This window comes from Artibeus jamaicensis, unplaced genomic scaffold (genome assembly GCF_021234435.1).
Source record: "Artibeus jamaicensis isolate MK-2021 breed Jamaican fruit bat unplaced genomic scaffold, CSHL_Jam_final scaffold_612, whole genome shotgun sequence".
Lineage (NCBI taxonomy): Eukaryota > Metazoa > Chordata > Mammalia > Chiroptera > Phyllostomidae > Artibeus > Artibeus jamaicensis.
The window spans coordinates 13738972-13757109 of NW_026522049.1; the positions used below are offsets into that span (position 1 = coordinate 13738972).

At 44.8% G+C, this 18138-nt stretch overlaps 1 protein-coding gene across 1 annotated transcript in view; it reads left to right on the plus strand.

Moving 5' to 3' along the window:
- Positions 1-18138, plus strand: part of GABRG3 (gamma-aminobutyric acid type A receptor subunit gamma3) — a 362296-nt gene that overhangs the window by 16044 nt on the left and 328114 nt on the right. The gene's annotated exons all lie outside the window — the stretch shown is intronic.

The window sequence follows — 18138 nt, forward strand, 5'->3', positions numbered from 1 at the left end:
TCTCTGACGTGAAGGCAGAGGGACGGCGCAAGAACAGCTCTCCTGGTGAAACGCACTGCGTTGGCCCAGCCGTGTCGCAGGTTCGAGTCCCACGCAGGGCGCATGTGGGGTGGCGGTGGGGGTGGGGAGGGTACGGGTTCGATCCTGGGCTCCGCCTAGTCATGGCGCCTGTAGGGGGCGACCGATCAGTGTTTCTCTCTCACGTGGACGTTTCCCTCTCTAAAGTCAGCGAACATATTCTCGCGTGAGGATGAAGACAAAAAAAGATACCGATATAGATAGATACCTTTCCTTCAGGGCTTGGAAGAGCTCTGCTTTAAAGCAGAGCTTCCTGTAAAAATATACATTCTTTTTTCTCACTGCTTTTTTTTTTTACGTGTAGCCTATTTATTATAACCCTCATGCCTCTCCCTTGAGACATGTGATGTATATTTATATCTCATCATGCTGTATGTGGGTTTATCATTAGTTTATCCCAATGACCGGTTTATTTGCTTACCTTCCTTATCACTTCCTCTTCCCTTCGGTCAGTCAACTAATATTTGCTGAGCATTTATTCTGCCCCAACCTGCTGGGGGCCATGCACAGGTGGGGAGCCACCCGACGCTGTCCACACTTGTGTTCTGCTAATGGGAAGGAGAAGAAAAAGGGGTCCCCCAAGAGCATTTCCTTCTGCTATTCCCAGCCCCATAGAATGACACAGAGAGGTATCTTTCATTTCCGGATATTTTTTTTTGTACCATATATCATACCCTTCTGAGGCACGAAGCTGCCGTTTTCCTCTTGGGATCCCTGTCATTTCAGCTTGTGATGCACTAGGCCCCTTCCTCCCACTGCGGCCCCAGACTCTTCCCTCCCTTTCTTCCAGCCTCAGCCGGTCCCCTGCGCGCAGCCTTCTCCCTCTCCTCTTTGCTGGGGTGGATCAAATGTCTCTCCCCAGAGATGCTTCTAGCATCTGGTTTTCACCTCCATAAGGGGGCAAAGCATGTCGAAGGTCTGTCTTGGTGATGCGATGAGGGGTAACCATGTGCCAGTTTCTGCACCATTTTCGCGGACTTCCCACAATCTTGCCGCTGAGCGCCGACCCCGCCCCCTCCAGACACTGCTCTCCGGTCCTCGCTGTCGATGCTGAAGTCTCCATTGGCATCTCCCCACTGCGTCCGCCAAGATCCAACACCGGGAAATAACTGAGATGGCTCATCACTGTCATTGTCAACAATAAATAGAACGAGCCGAATAGGCTCATTTATGTTGCACAGAAGTAACACATCCACATGGAGCCCTCTAATTAGTTTTCATAATACAAATTGCGATCATTATGTTTTAAAAATACTCCCTACTTTCCCAGCTATTATCTCTCCTCAACTAACTCCTAAATTATGGATGTATCTGTTTTAGTTCCCTGCCTTTAACTATCCATCATTCTAAGTAATACTTCAGCTGTGTCCTTAACTGGTCCAGGGTTATGCAGGGTGTCATTTATCTTGGGCACAGATCTTGTCATCTGGGCTCGAAATGGCTGCAGGAGGATAAACCTTTTAATAAGAGAATTGTGAAAAGGAAGGGTAATGACCCGAGTGAATTTCTCTCCCTTCAGGGTTTCAAGAAATTTGGACCACGCTCTGGAAAATAGATTGTTTACAGATTCCCTCTTCATAGCCTGCACAGTTTGTGCCAAGTACAGTCTGTGCTGGGAAACATGAAAGGTCACGTATTGGCTGCTACAGGTGAATGGACACTGGAGGACATGTGCCGCGTGTGGGTATGACTGACAGGCTCATTTAGTTCAGGCTGAACATCCAGACTCTCTTGTCTTAGCTATGGTTGATCTTAGAGCGATTCATTTCTGTTCCTCTTGATTAGGTGGTTGTAGATTATCATTTTTTTTTATCGATTGATTTGAGAGAGAGAGAAACAGCCATTTGTTGTTCCACTTACTGATGCATTCATTGGTTGAATCTTGTGTGTGCCCTGACTTAGGATCGAACCCACAACCTTGGCATATTGGGACGATGCTCTAACCCATAGAGCTACCTGGCCAGGGCCCCATCTGGACTTCTTTGCCAGGCTTTTCTACAGCTCATTCCCCCAGCTTAGTTAAAACTCCCTTTAAAAGTGCAGCGATGAGCCTCCCATATAATAGGAAGCTGGTGGCAGGGGTGAGAACTGTGCTGCTGCTGCTGCTGCTGCTGCTGTAACTGAAGCAGATGGTGTGGACCCTGGGCTCCTCCCATCTGAGCCAGGGTGCTGGACGGAGTAGGTGCCGCTTGGAGCGTCATCTCTCCAGGTGGCCAGCGCTGGACATGGCAGCTGGGCTCTGACTTGGGAGCCCTGAAGTGACCCTGGAAGGCCCCCTCGGGGAGGGCCTCGAGCCCATTCCAGGGTCACTTTTCAAATGATGAAGAAGAGCAAGAAAGTCACTAGGTCGTGGGACTGTGACCCCCAAGTGGGTCAGGAGTTTTGTTTGCAGATAATATACATGAAAACAACTGAGAGAAACAAAAGTGGGCCTTAAAGTATAATTTTTAAAGTAAGCTTTATTATGTTACTCTTTAATATTTTGTAGTGAGGAACTGTGAGCATAACGGAGTCCCCACAGAACTATAAAATGAATGCATACAGGCTACTGGTGGCAGACGTGATGTTTCTGAGCACCAGAGAAAGGCCCGCGTGTTTCTGAGATGGTTCCTGGGGTGTGAACACAACCACACTTGCCCCAGGGCCCTGAGGGCTCACGTTGGATCACTGACCTGGAGAAAATCTAGAAATGCAGGAAGGGCTGTAAAAGAATCAAACGTATTGTGTTCACATCATGATTTATAACATGATAAAAACCTCATCTTGATGGTTGCCACACTTTTTAATAAAAAATAAGACACACAGGTTTTACTGTTTTTTTCTTTCTTACAGATTTTATTTATGTATTTTTAGAGGGAGAGGGGGAAACATCAATGTGTGGTTGCCTCTCGCACACCCCCTACTGGGGACCTGGTACACAACCCAGGCCTGTGCCCTGACTGGGAATCGAACCGGCAATTCTCTGGTTTGCGGTACGATTCCTAATCCACTGAACCACACCAGTCAGGGCCACCCAGAAGGTTTTAATCCGAGGGGGTGAGTTACAGATGTGGAAGTGTTAGGTGCTTGTAGGTCAGAGGGAGAGGGAATTGGAAACCAGGTGAGGGATATTTTGGGGTCCCTAACGCATAGCTCATGGATGGACCCAGCCTCCCTGCCCTGGCTGGACACTGTTTTTCTGATGACCCCTCTGACTGACTCAAGTCAAACTGTCCTTTCATTCCCGAATACACACTGGATGACGGCCTCCCCTGTGTTGAGCTTTGCCTGGCTAGTCCTCACCTAGAAACCACAGCCTCCTTTGCAGACGGCCGGTTGTCGGAAGGCCTGCACACCCAGAAAATAATTCAAATGTATTCACTCCATTCTCCGAACAGATGGAGGAGGAGAGGAAACAGACATCCTTAATTGCTGTGCTTGAAATAAAAGCTATTACTGTAGACTTAGTTAACTGATTCTCTGACAAAGTTAATTCAGCTGCATAAGGGAGGTGGGAACACATTTTGTGAGGCAATTGCACCTGTCATCTCCTTGAGAGACTAATTAGGGAGTCCAAGGACACTGAACTGAGACCCATTAGCTCGGCTCATCATAGGTTGGTAGGTGACCCATCCCCATGTCCCCACACCGCCCGATTCTGGGCGGCGATCCTTTACTTGCACACGCCTTAGAGCTGAGGATTTCTCCAAGGCGCTTGTTACCTTGCTTTACACACAGCTCTCACCTAAGGCAGGGCTCTGTGGAGGACGAGGCTGTGTTATAGCCCGTCTGTGCCGTTTAGTGCATTACAAAGGCTTCATACTCGGCTGTTGTTTTTTAAGTTTTTTGCTTTTGGGGGGAGGGCGAGGGCACATATAGATTTCAATGTAAACATTTTATTTTTTCTTATATGCGATTTGGTAAATAACTCAGATCAGGTGTCCCCAGGTATAAAATCAAATGACTGGACTGTATATTTTTTGATAATTCAAAATTTTAATTATTGGTTGAGCTGTTTTTTCCTCTACCATTTTTATCATGGGAGTTTTAGGGATTAATCTTTTTTTTTTTAAAAAAAAGATCTTATTTGTTTTATTTTTTAGAGAGGGGGAAGGAGAGAAACATCAATGTGTGGTTGCCTCTCGCGCACCCCCTACTGGGGACCTGGCCCAAAACCCGAGCACATGCCCTGACTGGGAATCAAACTGGCGACTCTTTGATTTGCAAGCCAGCACTCAATCTACTCAGCCACACCAGCCAGGGCTTTAGTGATTAATCTTAAAGAAAAAATTGTTGCCTATGAGTATCCTCAAATTTTAAGTTAGGTAGTCTGATAATTCTAATCCAGTTTGAATACTGAGTAAAGTTCAAGGGGTAATAAAGGACGCGTTCCTTATGTTTGTTTACTACTGCTGGGGACTCGGAGAAAACAGCTTCGTGTGGACCAGAGAGCATTTGAGAAAGGAAAGACCTGGGACCAGTGATGGGTTCTCCTCTCAGTTACCAGCAAACTCACTGAGACAGAAACAGCCTCCCTGGGTTAAAGGGGGTCATTATCAGAGTGACCGGCTGTAATGCCTGGCCCAAGGACAGTGGAGAGAAAGTGTCAGGTGCCTTCAGGTGCTTTGTCCCCAGACTCCCCCATCTCAGCTGCCGTTCCACTTGGTTTGAGAAGTGAAACAGCCTCTGAGCTTCACTGGCAAAAAGGCTTTGTCTTATCCGGAGATTCCTGTCCACCTCTGGTGTTTCATCTGTCTCCAGTTCACATTCTGATCCAAAATATCTTACAGATTTTTTTTTTACCAAGTCTTACTGTGCCCATACTGATTAGGCTGCTAGCCTGCTAATTTACATGTGAGGGAAAAATGCAGATGTCAACATCCTCATTTGGGAGAATAGCGTGGTTTGGAGGGGTTCTTCAGGAAATCTGTCCAGCGGTTCACACATCTGGCTTTGCCTCAGAATGACCTGGAAGACTCTAAAATCCTGAGATCAGGACCCACCCCCAAGAATAGTCATTATTTTTCTGTTTTCTAGTTCACTCATTTCCACTTAGATCTGTATTACTACCATTCTTTTGCTTACTTGGGATTTTATTTGCTCCATATTTAGTTTCTTAAAGTGGCAGATTGACTGATTTGAGACATTTTCCAACGTTAGTATTGGGTGCTCTGCACCCCTCCTAAGAACTGCTACAGTGGCATCCCATGGATTTCAGTATTTTGGTTTCATTTACATTCAGCAGAAAGAATAGCTACCTGTGTCCTTTTTAAATTTCTTTCTTGACACAATATAATTCCACTGTGGCTGGTGAACACATTTTGTATGATTCGATGTTTTTATATTTCTCAAGGCTTTTGGGGGGGCCCTAGAATGTGCTCTATTCTCTAGAAAGTTCTATATCCACTGAAGAAAAAAGTGCATTCTGCTATTGCTGGCTGGGATGTTTATAGAAGTCTGTTAAGTCTAGTTTTTCTATAGTGTTGTTCATATCCTACATTTCCCTTTTGATCTGCCTAGTTATCTCTCTGTTATTGGAAGCAGAAAATTGAAGTCTCCGAGTATTGCATTTCTCCTGGTATGAAGTCTACACGTTGCATTTTCTTTTTCTTCCTTCACTGATGTCAGTTTTTCCTTCCTATAATTTTGGGCTACTTTTAGGTGTATGACTATTTATAATTATTGCATTTGACAATCTACAGGGACAGGCCAAAGTCAGTTTACAGTGGTGAGTGCCATCCTTCTGAGTCAATAATTAACACAGCTGCTGTGATCATCGCGCCCTGCCTGTCCTTTTCCACGAGAAAAACTGGAAACCTGCTTTGCCCACCCCGGTGTGGACCCACTGTCACGGTGAAATCGACATTCCCTTTTATGTTTAGTAGCATTTTTATTTAAACCATCTTCATCTAATAGTATAGCTGTTTCGGTTCTCTAACGGTTGTGCTTTGCAGCAGGTGTCTTTCTCCACCTTTTCTATTTCACACTGTTGGTGTCTTTGAATTTGCAGTGTGTCTCCTGATCGTGACGTGGGGTCAGCTCTGTGTTCACACCCGCTTGGGTAACCTGTGCCGTTTGACTGGGTTGTCTAACGTGTATATTTAATGTTATTACCAACATGGTCTTACATTTGACATTTTTGTTCACTGTGTCTCCAGCCTTTTTTTGTTTTTCTGTTTGTTATTTTCGTTTGTGTTAAGTGAATATTTTCTAGTAAAGCAGTTTAGTTTCCCTGGTTTTAAAGGCCTCTCCGTAAAGCAATTTTAAGCTTACAGCAAAACTAAGAGGGCCCTGACTGGTGTAGCTCAGTGGATTGAGCGCAGACTGCAAACCAAAGGGTTGCTGGTTCGATTCCCAGTCAGGGCACATGCTTGGGTTGCAGGTCAGGATCCCTGTATGGGGTGTACATGAGGCAACCACACATTGATATTTCTCTCCTTCTCTTTCTCCTTCTCTTCCACTCTCTTTGAAAATGAATAAATAAAATCTTAAAAAAAAACTAAGAAGACGGTACAGTGATTTACCATCTACCCTCTGATTCCATACATTGATAGCCTCCCCATTTATTTTTGTCACTTCAAGAATGGTACATTTTTGTAAGGATCAGCATAAACGGACACATCATAATCACCCCAAGCCTGTAGTCTACATTAGTGTTCTCTCAGGATGTTGTCCATTCTGTGGGTTTGAACAAGCATGTAATGACTTGCATCCACAATTGCAGCATCGTACAGAACAGTTTCACTGCCCTAAAATTCCTCTGTGCTCTGCCCATTGGTCCCCCTCCCCCATGTCTGGTCTTTCTGCCACGCCCATAGCTTTGCCTTTTGCAGAGTTTCATTTAGCTGGAATCATACGGTATGCATCCTTTTCAGGCTGGCTTCTTTCACTTAGTAACATGCATCTGAGTCCCTATGTCTTTTCAGGGCTCAGTAGTGCATTTATTTTCACACTGAGTGATATTCCATTGCCCGGCTGGACCGCAGTTTACTGATCTGCTCACCTGCTGAAGGACGCCTCAGTTGCTTCCAGTTTTGGCAGTTATGAATAAAGCTGTTATAAATATCTGTGTATAGATCATTGTGTGGATTGAAGGGCTCTTAATTACATTTTTAAATTTCTTTTATATTTGCAAACTGATTACAATATACATCTTATCAAAATCTTGGGTTCTCAAAAATAATACAAACCTTAGATTATACTAACTTAATTTGATTTGAACATAGAAATTTACTTGAGTAGTTCCATGTGTTCACCCATTTTGTGCTATTATACATATTGTGTCTATAGATGGTATTATGAACCCAATAATTTATTCTTATTTATATAATCTCATGTTTTTAACATTATATTTATCATTTATATGTTATCCTTATTTATAATTTATAACCTTCCTCATTTCTTCCTATGGGAGAGGTGCCATCTGGGGTCGTTATCTATTCCAATACAGCCGTGTTCTCTCTCTGCCCTTGGGCTCTTGTCATGAACATACCGCTGTTCTGGGTCTTGTTAGTTGTATTTTATTAAGTATATTTGTTAATAAATAGGCATCTATTACATATAGTTTATTTTAAAATATATTACTTGTTATGGGTCTAACAAAACAAATATATACATATCAATTTTTTGCAATTTCTTAAAAATTACATGAGCAAAAAGAATAAGATACATGCAATCATTCTGTCTCTGAATTACTTACATTATTATTCTTATCAGGGTTTTTAAAAAAGATTTTATTTATTTATTTTTAGAGAGAGTGGAAGGGAAGAAAAAAGAGAAGGAGAAAAACATCCATGTGTGGTTGCCTCTCCTGTGCCCCCTACTGGGGACCTGGCCTGCAACCCAGGCATGTGCCCTGACTGGGAATTGAACCAGCGGCCCTTTGGTTCGCAGGCCCGTGCTCAATCCACTGAGCCACACCAGCCAGGGCTGTCTTTTTTTCTTGATATTCTCTATGCCATGAAACTTTGTTATCACACCTTTTTTTTTGATTCTTTAGGTAGGTTTTCTTGAATTATTTGAACACATGTAATGTATCATAGCTCTTTTGAAATCTTTTTGAGGTCCAGCATCTGGGACCCCCCAAAAGTAGTTTCTGTTATCTGCCTTGTCCCTCAGACATGAGCCTCACTTTTCTGTTTATCGGCGTAATGCATAACTTTTTTTAAAAACTTGACACTTTGGATAATATATTGGAGCAACTTCGATACTTACCCTCTATCATTTGGGCATCGATGTTACTTTGTTTGCTTGGGTCTTTGTTTATTTGTTCAGTGACTCACCTGTAAAACTCTGAGAAGCCAATTTTCTCCAGAGTAGGCCGTGCCTAGTGTCCCTGGTCAGATTTTCTTTTTCCCCTTTTATATTCATCTTTTAGCCTGGCAGCCTAGTGGTTGCCTTTTGCCTGGGCCAGCATAGTCTACTTATATTGTGCAATGGTTGTCTCCAAGTCTCCTTAGCTAGTTCTGTCATTTACCAATGAAAGTCTGCGTCACTTGGAGGCTGCTGTCACAGTTAGGACTTTTACATTGCTTCCTGGCTCCGTTAGGGTCTGGCAGCGCTGATATCTCCCCTCTGATCACGCTGAGATGTGGCAGCCTCGGTCCTGCGTAGTCTCCCAGACTTCCAGGGAAGCTGGTGCTTTTATTTACGGCCCGATTTTCTTAGGAAATGCCCCTTAGTCAGCGTGGTTTCTTGTTCAGTCAGTGTTTGGTCAGTGGTTGTGCTAAAGCCTCATGCTAGGAACGCTGTCCATCTTCATTTGTGTGTCTGTCTGTGGTTTGGGGAATGTGCTCAGTACACCTCGTGCCTTTCTCTCATTGCTTCTGGATGGGCACAGCTTAGCACCTGGGCAGAGAATTTCAGACCCAGGAGGACTCTTGATAGATATTTCTTTTTCTGGCTCCCTCACTTGACCTGGTTCTACCGTTTCACTTTTCATGAGCAGGATCATAAAGGGAAGATGCCCTCTTCGTGGTTCTCCCTAGATCTTCGCTGTTTGTAACCACCCCTCTGGGGTGCACAGTCCGCACTCTCCGTACCACATAATGCCACCCCCCTTATGCGGAACTGCAGGGCGCTCCCTCTTCGTGGCTTTTCTCTTCTCCTGGGACGAATCTCTGTGCCATTGAACAGTCCTGGGGGCCGGGACAGCAGCCTGCTGCTCCCAGAGTGACATCTTCACTGTGCCAGCCCTGGGGAAGTGGGGGGAGCCGGTGGGTACCTTGTTCTCCTTGGCTTGTTCCTCGATCAGTGGAACCTCCACCCCTTATGTGGGCAAGACGTGAGCCCCTGGCTTGAGTGGCCTTGGCATGTGCCCCACCAGCAGGGCCTGGGAGAAGGGCCTCCTCTGACGCTTTCCAGCACTTGTCCGCTCTCCGCCAAAGGCAAGAGAGATGGGGAGAGGAGAGGACTCTGTTTGGGCTCTTCCCTAGTTATTGGCTTGTCGGAGCCAATGCTGTGGCTTTATCTAGACATATACTTTCCAAAATCAAATCTTAGAAAAGGTTTCTTCAATAAAATGTCACCCACCGTGTACCTTCTTCCAGCAAGTGATGTTAAACTCTCTGATCCCTGTCCCTGATACCGTCACTTAGGACACAGTCTCTGGGTGGTGAGTTGGCATTGCCCTCATTGTCCTCATGGTGGAAGTCGTTTAAAAATAGCTCAGCTAAATAATTGTTTTAGGTACGTTATTTTAATAGGTAACAGAAAAATTTTATACCTAGAGTCAGCATTGAGTACTGGCCTGTTCGGCTGTATGACAAGAGTCTCTGAATACTTAGTGCGTTACTCTGTCATTCTGGGAGGTTAACAGTGAACCCAAGCGGCCCAGAGCAGTGACTAACTTTTCCAAGTTTCACATGCTGAATATTTGGGTTGCACGTTCAGGTGAATATTTCTTATCACTCAAAGAATGTGCAAAAGCCCCTGATTTTGATTCTAAAGTTACAATGAGTAATTGTTCTTGTAAGTATAGATGGGATAGGAAACTTCTGAGTGATAATCACTCAGATTTAGCCAGAAGGGGATTTGGGGTCCCGTGGCCTGACTCCACTCTGGCAGGAGCTGGCAGGGGGCTGTGGCTCCCATCAATAAAACGAGTTCATCTGGCTGTCGCGTTAAACTCTGAAATCGCTCGTCTGAACACTGGGTGCTGGCCGCTCTTCCTACCAACCCCTTGCAAAGAAGCATGTGTGGTTTCTATTAAAGTGGAAGGAGAGGAAAGGGGACAACATCCACGGCATAAAGGGCACCAATGGAGCAGCCTCTTGCTTGCTTTCCGGGGTCCCTGTGAACTGATGCATCTGCATCAGTGATGGGGGTGAAGTTCAGCTGTTGAGAAAGGGGGTTTCCCCCCGGGGCCTTCTCCGTAGCACCTCGACAGAGGCTGGGGTCAGAGGAAAATGCAGACACTGTTGCCTTTTTCAGTAGGGCCTCAGCCCCCTGGTGGGAGGGGCGTTCCCAGATGAGAGAGTTGGGGGAGGGTGCGGAGGAAGAGCAGGGAGAGGCAGAGATGCGGAGGGGAACCGCGCTCCGAGCATCTCTAGGCTCTGCACCGGCCCTGTCCCTGTTCTGTCTAGCAGAGGCTTTGTCCACAGCTTCCTCTGCAGCTGCCTCGGGCACCTGCAGAAGCTCCTCAGATGCGCGCTGCCGGGGCTCCCCTCGCTTGGCGTAAAGAATCCCAAGTTTCTCTATAGAGCTCGATGATTGACAGCTGCCCATATGGATGACAGACCCATGTTGGAGCAGGGTGGGCTGGTCTTTGGAATCTCCACTCTTTTTCCCTCTGTTTTGGTCCTGATTTGCCCTTACCGTGTTGGTGTGCTGGAAAGTGCTAATCCTAGCAAGGTGTTTGCATTTTACCTCGTGATACATGAAGATTGAAAACATGGTTAGCTTTCAGTAAATACACACACACACATATTTACATAGGTAGGTAAACAAGAGAGCTAAGAAAAGCTCTAGTCAGGCATAAAAGGAATTCGAGGAAGGCAGGGAATATTGCCAATGTTCTTTAACTTCGCATACGTCTTAGCTTGTGTAGGACTTTACCTCGTCAGCTTTTTGCCAAAGCCGTGCCGGTGTTATAAATGCTCAGTGAGTGCTAACTGGTATTGCTGTGACAGCTGGGATGGCTGCCATCCTCCGAGCGGAGGCTTTGGGGGGCCAGTGTCCCTTATACATCCTAACCAACACAAAGTCGGAGCTGGAGGAGAATCGGCAGCCAAGGTGGGCTGGCCGTGCTCCGGGGATTCCATGCACAGACCAGCACTGAACTGACCACTTCTCCAAAGATGGAAGGTCTTCCTTGGGGTCGGGGGGTGGAGCCTTATGTCCTCCAGCCAATGTCTCCTAACCCTGATGTTGCATACCTAGGTTGATGTGTCATATACGTGTGCTGATATGTTGCCTATCCAGGCTGAGGTATTGCACATCTAGGCTGATGTGTTGCACACTCAGATCCATCCCCACCCCTAAGTGTGCATCCCCACTCGCACACACATACCTACTAAGGAACCTCATCCTCTGTCTGTTAACTCATTGCCCCGAAAGACTTCTCATCATGGAGCGCCGGCACCAGAAGAATACAGAGGGTCCTGCCTTCCCCAGTCACAGGTAGATGTTCTCGAATGGTATTAACTTTGCTTGGTTCTTTGGCCTAGAGAAACCGAGGCACCTTCCCTGTGCCGGAAATAATATTCCCAGACATTCCTCAATCAAAGGGAGATCTAGGGTAACATCAGTTTAGATTTCAGAAATAGTGGGGCTAGATGAAGTCAGGTTGTGCAAGCTTCACGCTCTTGAATCATTTCTGGACCTTGTTGCACGTTCTCTCACTCAGTGACTTCCCCTCCCTCCCCATTAATCCTCTTCTCTGTTCTCATCTCTGCCCCGCTCCCTTTTCTTAACAACACATCTCTGTCCCACACTTCTTGTTGGGTCACAGATTTAGGACCAGCTTAGTTTTACAGATCTTCATCCTCATTCTGATTCCCATTCCACTAACCCCAAAGTTGGCCCTTGGCCTAACTCAGAGCTGCTTAGACAATGAAATTACTCCCAGTTTAAATTCTCACCACGGCATCGACTCCCCTCAGTTCTGTTAGCTTTTTGAAGAATCTTTTCTTTTCACTGTGTTCTGTTGGATGTTGGCACGTATTTTACAGGAACCTAGCTCTCCCTTTGCTTCAGTGAAATCCCTTCTCCTCTGCTGTTCTCCTCCCATCACCCCGATTCCTGGCCCTTCAGGAAGCTGTCTTTCATTCCCTTTTTTTAGACCATCATCTTTTTTTAAATGATTTTCTTTGTTTAATTTTTAGACAGAGGGGAAGAGAGGGAGAAAAGGAAGAGAAATATCAATGTGTGGTTGCCTCTCACACGCCCCCTACTGGGGACTGGCCTGCAACCCAGGCATGTGCCCTGACGGGGAATGGAACCGACGACCCTTCAGTTCACAGACTGGTGCTCAATTCACTGAGCCACAGCAGCCAGAGCTAGACCATCATCTTTAATTTAATAGTGACATTAACATTTGTGGCTTCCCCCACCCTCCTGTGTATTAATATGTATTTCCCCAAATCTCTTTCTCTTCACCACTGAGATCTGCATTGGTAACTTAGATCCACATCTGAGCTGCGTAGCTGTTCTGCCAGACTCCGCATGTGCAGAACCCTTTAAAGTAGTTCCCCACTGACCTGGCATTTATCACCTCAGCCTCACGGCTGTGGCTGTTGTAAGAAACATCTGGATTAAGTTAGTTATGACACCAAGCCCTTCATCCTCACCATTGAAGTCCAACATTTTATTCCAGCTACAAACTTTTATTATCATTTGTATAAATAACAACCAACCCGTCTTCCAGTCCGACTTTTCCTTCTGTGTTGTCTGCTAGCTGAATATCCCTTAAAGACAAAGGGCCTGTCCGAGGCCCCGGTGGGGATTCATGGTTTACTCCTTCTGTGCAGCTGCTGCAGCTGCTTTGTCCACACGGGCCACCTGTTCTCCTCGTATGGGACTCATTTCAAGGGTTACTTTGTCCGCCGGGCTTTTTCTGCAAGCCCCTGGAAACTCAAGAACATACGTGTAATGTTTATAGAATATATCGCTTTCATTTTTGGTCTCTCCTCAGACGTGCACATCTTATTTTCATCACCTCACTGCAGGAGTGTCCAAGGCAGGCCTTCTAATCTGTGCTCGTTTTCCGCTGGTGTAACATTTGGACATAGTGGGGCCTGCAGAGCGAATTCGGATTGAATTCCATTGCATAACCACACAGCCAGTCTTCGCTGGTGCCCTTCCCTCCTGCACACAGACCTGGCTCCCATGTGCTGCGAGTTATTCATCGTGTGACGAACTCCTTTCACCGTTTCTTACAGTGCAGGTCGGCTGCAGACGAAGTCAGAGTGTGTCTGGCTGGAGGTGTGTGTATTTCTCCTTCATTCCCAAAGAACGTGATTCCACATGTGGAATTATACCGGTTTTTTCCCTTCAACACTTTAAAAGATCTTGCACTGTTGTTTCCTGGCCTCTAGTATTTCTCGTGCTGTGCCAGCCATGGTTTTCTTTCCTTCTATACTAGACCTTTATTTGACGTGCTCTTAATGGCTTTTCTTTACTTACTACTTAGCAGTTGGATAGTGCCACGCCTAGGAATCGTTTTCTTTATAATTGTTGGAGTTTGATAAATAGCTTTGTTTGTGATTTGATATCTTCCATCCGTTTTGAAAAATCCTTGACTATTTTATGATTAATTTTATTTCTTCCTACTAAATCTCCTTGTGGGACTTCAAGGCCATATTAACCACCTAGGTTTATATAGGGCCACAATGGTTATGGGGCCGGAACCACTGTATCGAAGGTAAGCTCCCACCATGCACCAAATTTACGGGATCTCAGTGCCTAGATTTATTCCCTTCATGCTACTCATCACTGTAGGAATACCTGTCGGGAGCCGACCAACAGCCGCCCCTTGACACAGTTGGGACGGGTGAGATGCATCTGCACAGCAGAGGCAACTGTGGCTGGATTTCCTGTCTATCTCTCCCTGCATGTCTGTCTTTATGATTGACAGGTGGTGGGATTTTTAGACACCTTTGTTTCAGGTCCAATGATCCACATAACTCCAATGAAGTTATACAATATAATTTCTTGTCCAGAGAGCAAAGTCCCCCCTAATGAAGTAGCCCCTGAATATCTAGAAGTTGATGGAGTAACAGCCCCTCCTCTACCTTGGACAGGAATATACATTAATGGAATTAGACAGGCAAAGAAGCAGGAGAAGCTGGTTAGCTGTTACAAGCTAAGCATGTACAAACAATTACCAAGGAGTCAGAGTCCATAGTACATAAAGAAATATTTTAGACAGAAAGATAGATAGCTAAATTAAACACCACAAAGGCCTTATAATAAATTCCCTATAACCACTGTTCCGTCTAGCGTACCCTTTTGCCCCATGCCAAATTCTAAGAACTTTAATAAACAATAAGACATTTAAAACTCTGTACATACAGCTATTTCAAACTGTCTGATTAATGGCTCTCCTGGTCAAAATAACCTTTGTCTAACATAACTGAATCTATGGAAATTCTAGTACTTTTCCTGGTTACCTCTGTATTGGTTTTTTCTGCTTAACTGATCACACCATGCACCTGTTCCTTCAGTGTTATGTAATAATCTCTATAAAAATAAAGTCTAAATCAAACTCTGCAAGTTCGGTCAGACCCACAGAGGCTGGCTGTTCTCTGGCATCCAATCAGGTGTCTGATTCTTCATTCATCGCCTGCACTGTCCATCCTTCAGGGACCCTGAGACCTGCCGAGTCTGGACCCCAGCAAATATCAAATAATTACTTGTTTCACATGTGTTTAACCCACTGCGGTTTAAATAAACCCTATGAAAGGAGACGCTTTATGTCTTGATTACAGCCTGGTCTCAGGTCCTAAACTCCGTCTAGCTCAGTGAGCACCCACTGAGTATCTGCTGAGTGAAGGAAGAGGAAGTGAGAAGGCAGGAACAGGACTGATTGTTTACTCTTAAAAAGGAGGCTGTTAATGCTGAGTATTAATAAAACCCATTAATTTAAAATGGTAGACAGTGCAGTTGCAAAGTAGATTTGCAAGTAAAAGAAATTTGAAATAACTCAGTGAAAAATGTTTGTACTATGTAGGCTTAATCAATGGTAATAACATCATAGGATCTCACAGCGGGCCCTTTAACTACTGTAAATAAGTTTGTGGAATAGCAGTATTTGTCCTTTCATGACTGGCTGTACTTGGAATAAGCCATCAGGTTTCACCCATGCTGATAGCATGCGACAGAACTCCCCTCTTGTCCAAGGTCAGGGTATGTTCCATTGTGCGCACAGGACACAATTTCTGGATCTGCTCATAACCGAAGGAAATTCAGGTTGCATCCACGTCTGGCTGGGGAATGCATAGCAGTTTTTACTCCCATTCCTCTACCTTTGCCTTTGTTTGCCTGGGCATCTGACATCATATCCAAGGAATCATTGCCAAATCCAATGTCTTGAAACTTTCCCCAATAGTTTTAGGAGTTTTCCTGGAGTCTTAAAGTTCTAAATCTTATGTTAAGATATTTAATACATTTAGCTCTGGCTGGTGTGGCTCAGTGGATTCAATGCCAGCCTTTGAACCAAAGGGTCGCCAGTATGATTCCCAGTCAGGGCACATGCCTGGGTTGTTTGTGGACCAGGTCCCCAGTAGGGGGTGTGCGAGAGGCAACCACACATTGACGTTTATCTCTCTCTCTCTCTCTCCCTTCCCCTCTCTTTTGCTCACTCGATTATTTGGGGTTGCCCATAGTGGTCACCAAGGTCAGGGCACACTTTAAAATTACTCCTCTTCCCGTTGCAGGTTACAGTCTCACGTACACAAGTCCAAGTCAATATAAGAAATTAAAACCACTGTTGTTAGGAGTGACACTTGTGAATGTTCAGTGAGTACCTACTATGTGCCACCTTTGGGGGTCCATGGCCAAAAAAGTAACCACCAAGCATTGGCTTAAAATATTGGGTTGGCCAGAAAGTTCATTTGGTTTTTTTCCCATAAGATGCCTCTAGTAGCACTTAGCTGTCTTTAACTTCATTTGAAACAATTTTGTTAGATTGTATTGTGACAGCTGTCATAGCAGCATGTATTTTTTTAAAAAACATCAAAATTGGTGAATTTTTGTGTAGCCACTTTATTATTGAAAATGGAGGAAAATAAGCAATATTTTCAGCATATTATCCTTTATTATTTCAAGAAAGGTAAAAATGCAGCTGAAATGCAAAAAAAGTTTTGTGCAATGTGTGGAGAAGGTGATGTGACTGATCGAACCTGTCAAAAGTGGTTTGTCAATTTCATGCTCAAGGTTTTCCACTGGACAATGCTTCATGGTTGGGTAGACCAGTTGAAGTTGACGGCGATCAAATCGAGACTTTAAGTGAAACCAATCAATGTTATACCACGTAGGAGATAGCTGACATACTCAAAATATCCAAATCAAGAAAGTTATTGGTGAAAAAAATGTGTCTTTTATTTTACAGAAAAAAAAAAAAACCTAAACAGACTTTCTGGCCAACCCACTAGTTCATTTCCCCTCAGTTTTCTGTATGCTCGTATGTTCCAAACTCTTGTCTCTTAAAAACCTTTTCTGCACTGTTGCAGTTAGTACTCATTTGGCACTTCCCACTTCAGGTTGTTAAGGCTTAATGTCTGCAGGTCCTTTTTATTTAATAAGATTAAAAGCTCTGGAAACTCAGAGTCTGATAATGAAGCCACCAGAAAAATCTCGTGCACAAAGCAGACCCTCAACTGACTGACTCACAGCTTTCATAGGGCACCACCAAAGGCTGGGCACCATTTGGAAACAGAGCACTTGCTGAATCCAGTTAATTGAGGAAAGATGCTGCTTACTATTCATAGTAGTTAGCAGCAATCATTCTATACATTGTGCATAGAATTGTTGCGGTGTTTTCCAAAATGCCAAGAGCTCTTTGAAGCTAACACGACTTAGTCGTACTGATGGGCATGAAGTAGTTGGCTCAAGTTCATAATCACCTCTCCATTTTCAGGGAGGTCTCGAAAGCACGGCTCAGCTACTGACTGCAGGGTGCGAAATTTAACAAGAGACGTTGTGCTCAGAAGGGTCCCCCCCGGGGCTCCAGAAGGAGGGTTCAGAAGTTCACCTGCAAATGATGGTGATTTAGCAAAACCGAAGGGAGCTCATCAGAATAATTGCAGATATAATCGCTCTTGTTTTCGTAAAAACAACCCACTTCATGTGCAAAGGTTCAAGAGTCTTGTCCGTGTTTCTCCTGGGCTGGAATATTCTGAAATCAGTGCTCTCTTCCTCGTGATCAGTTGCTGAGTGCTGAGAAATGACTCAGGCGTCTGTATCTCAGTGGTCTCTTCACTGGTCTCCCAAGTTCTCCTGCGGCCAAGGGAAGAGAAACCGGTTTTCCTTAAGGCTGAGTGAACCAATTTGTGCCCTGGCTGGTGTGGCTCAGTGAATGGAGCACCAGCCTGAGAACCAAAGAGATGCCTGTTCCATTCCCAGTCAGGCCACAAGGTCTGGGGTGTGGGCCAGGTCCCCAGTAGGGGGCGCACGAGAGGCAACCACACACTGATGTTTCTCCGCCTCTCTTTCTCCCTCCCTTCCCCTCTCTAAAAATAAGTAAATAAAATCTTAAAAAACAAACAATTTGCCTCTGATGCACAACGTTAAATATTACAACTTCCTCTCATATAAATGTTATGCCCTCATTGTGGAACCCATAATTCCTTCACTTTACTAAGTGTTATTCTTTTCTGAGTGACAGGTTTTTCTGAGTCTGTTACAGGATTTCTTTCTGAGCTTGTGATATGTGTGTATGTGTCTTAAAGTTTCCACGATAATAATAAGGTTTCTTATTCTCCTTTGCTGTATGTGTTCTCACGATCTTTGCTCTGCGAGGCTTTGTTTTGGAAGGACAGGGAGGCATCCTGGTGATGGATAAATACCTGAGCCATCCGCATAGTAGAGCAAAGTGCCGACTTTAAATTACTTACACAATGTCTTATATTTTTTCTTTTTATG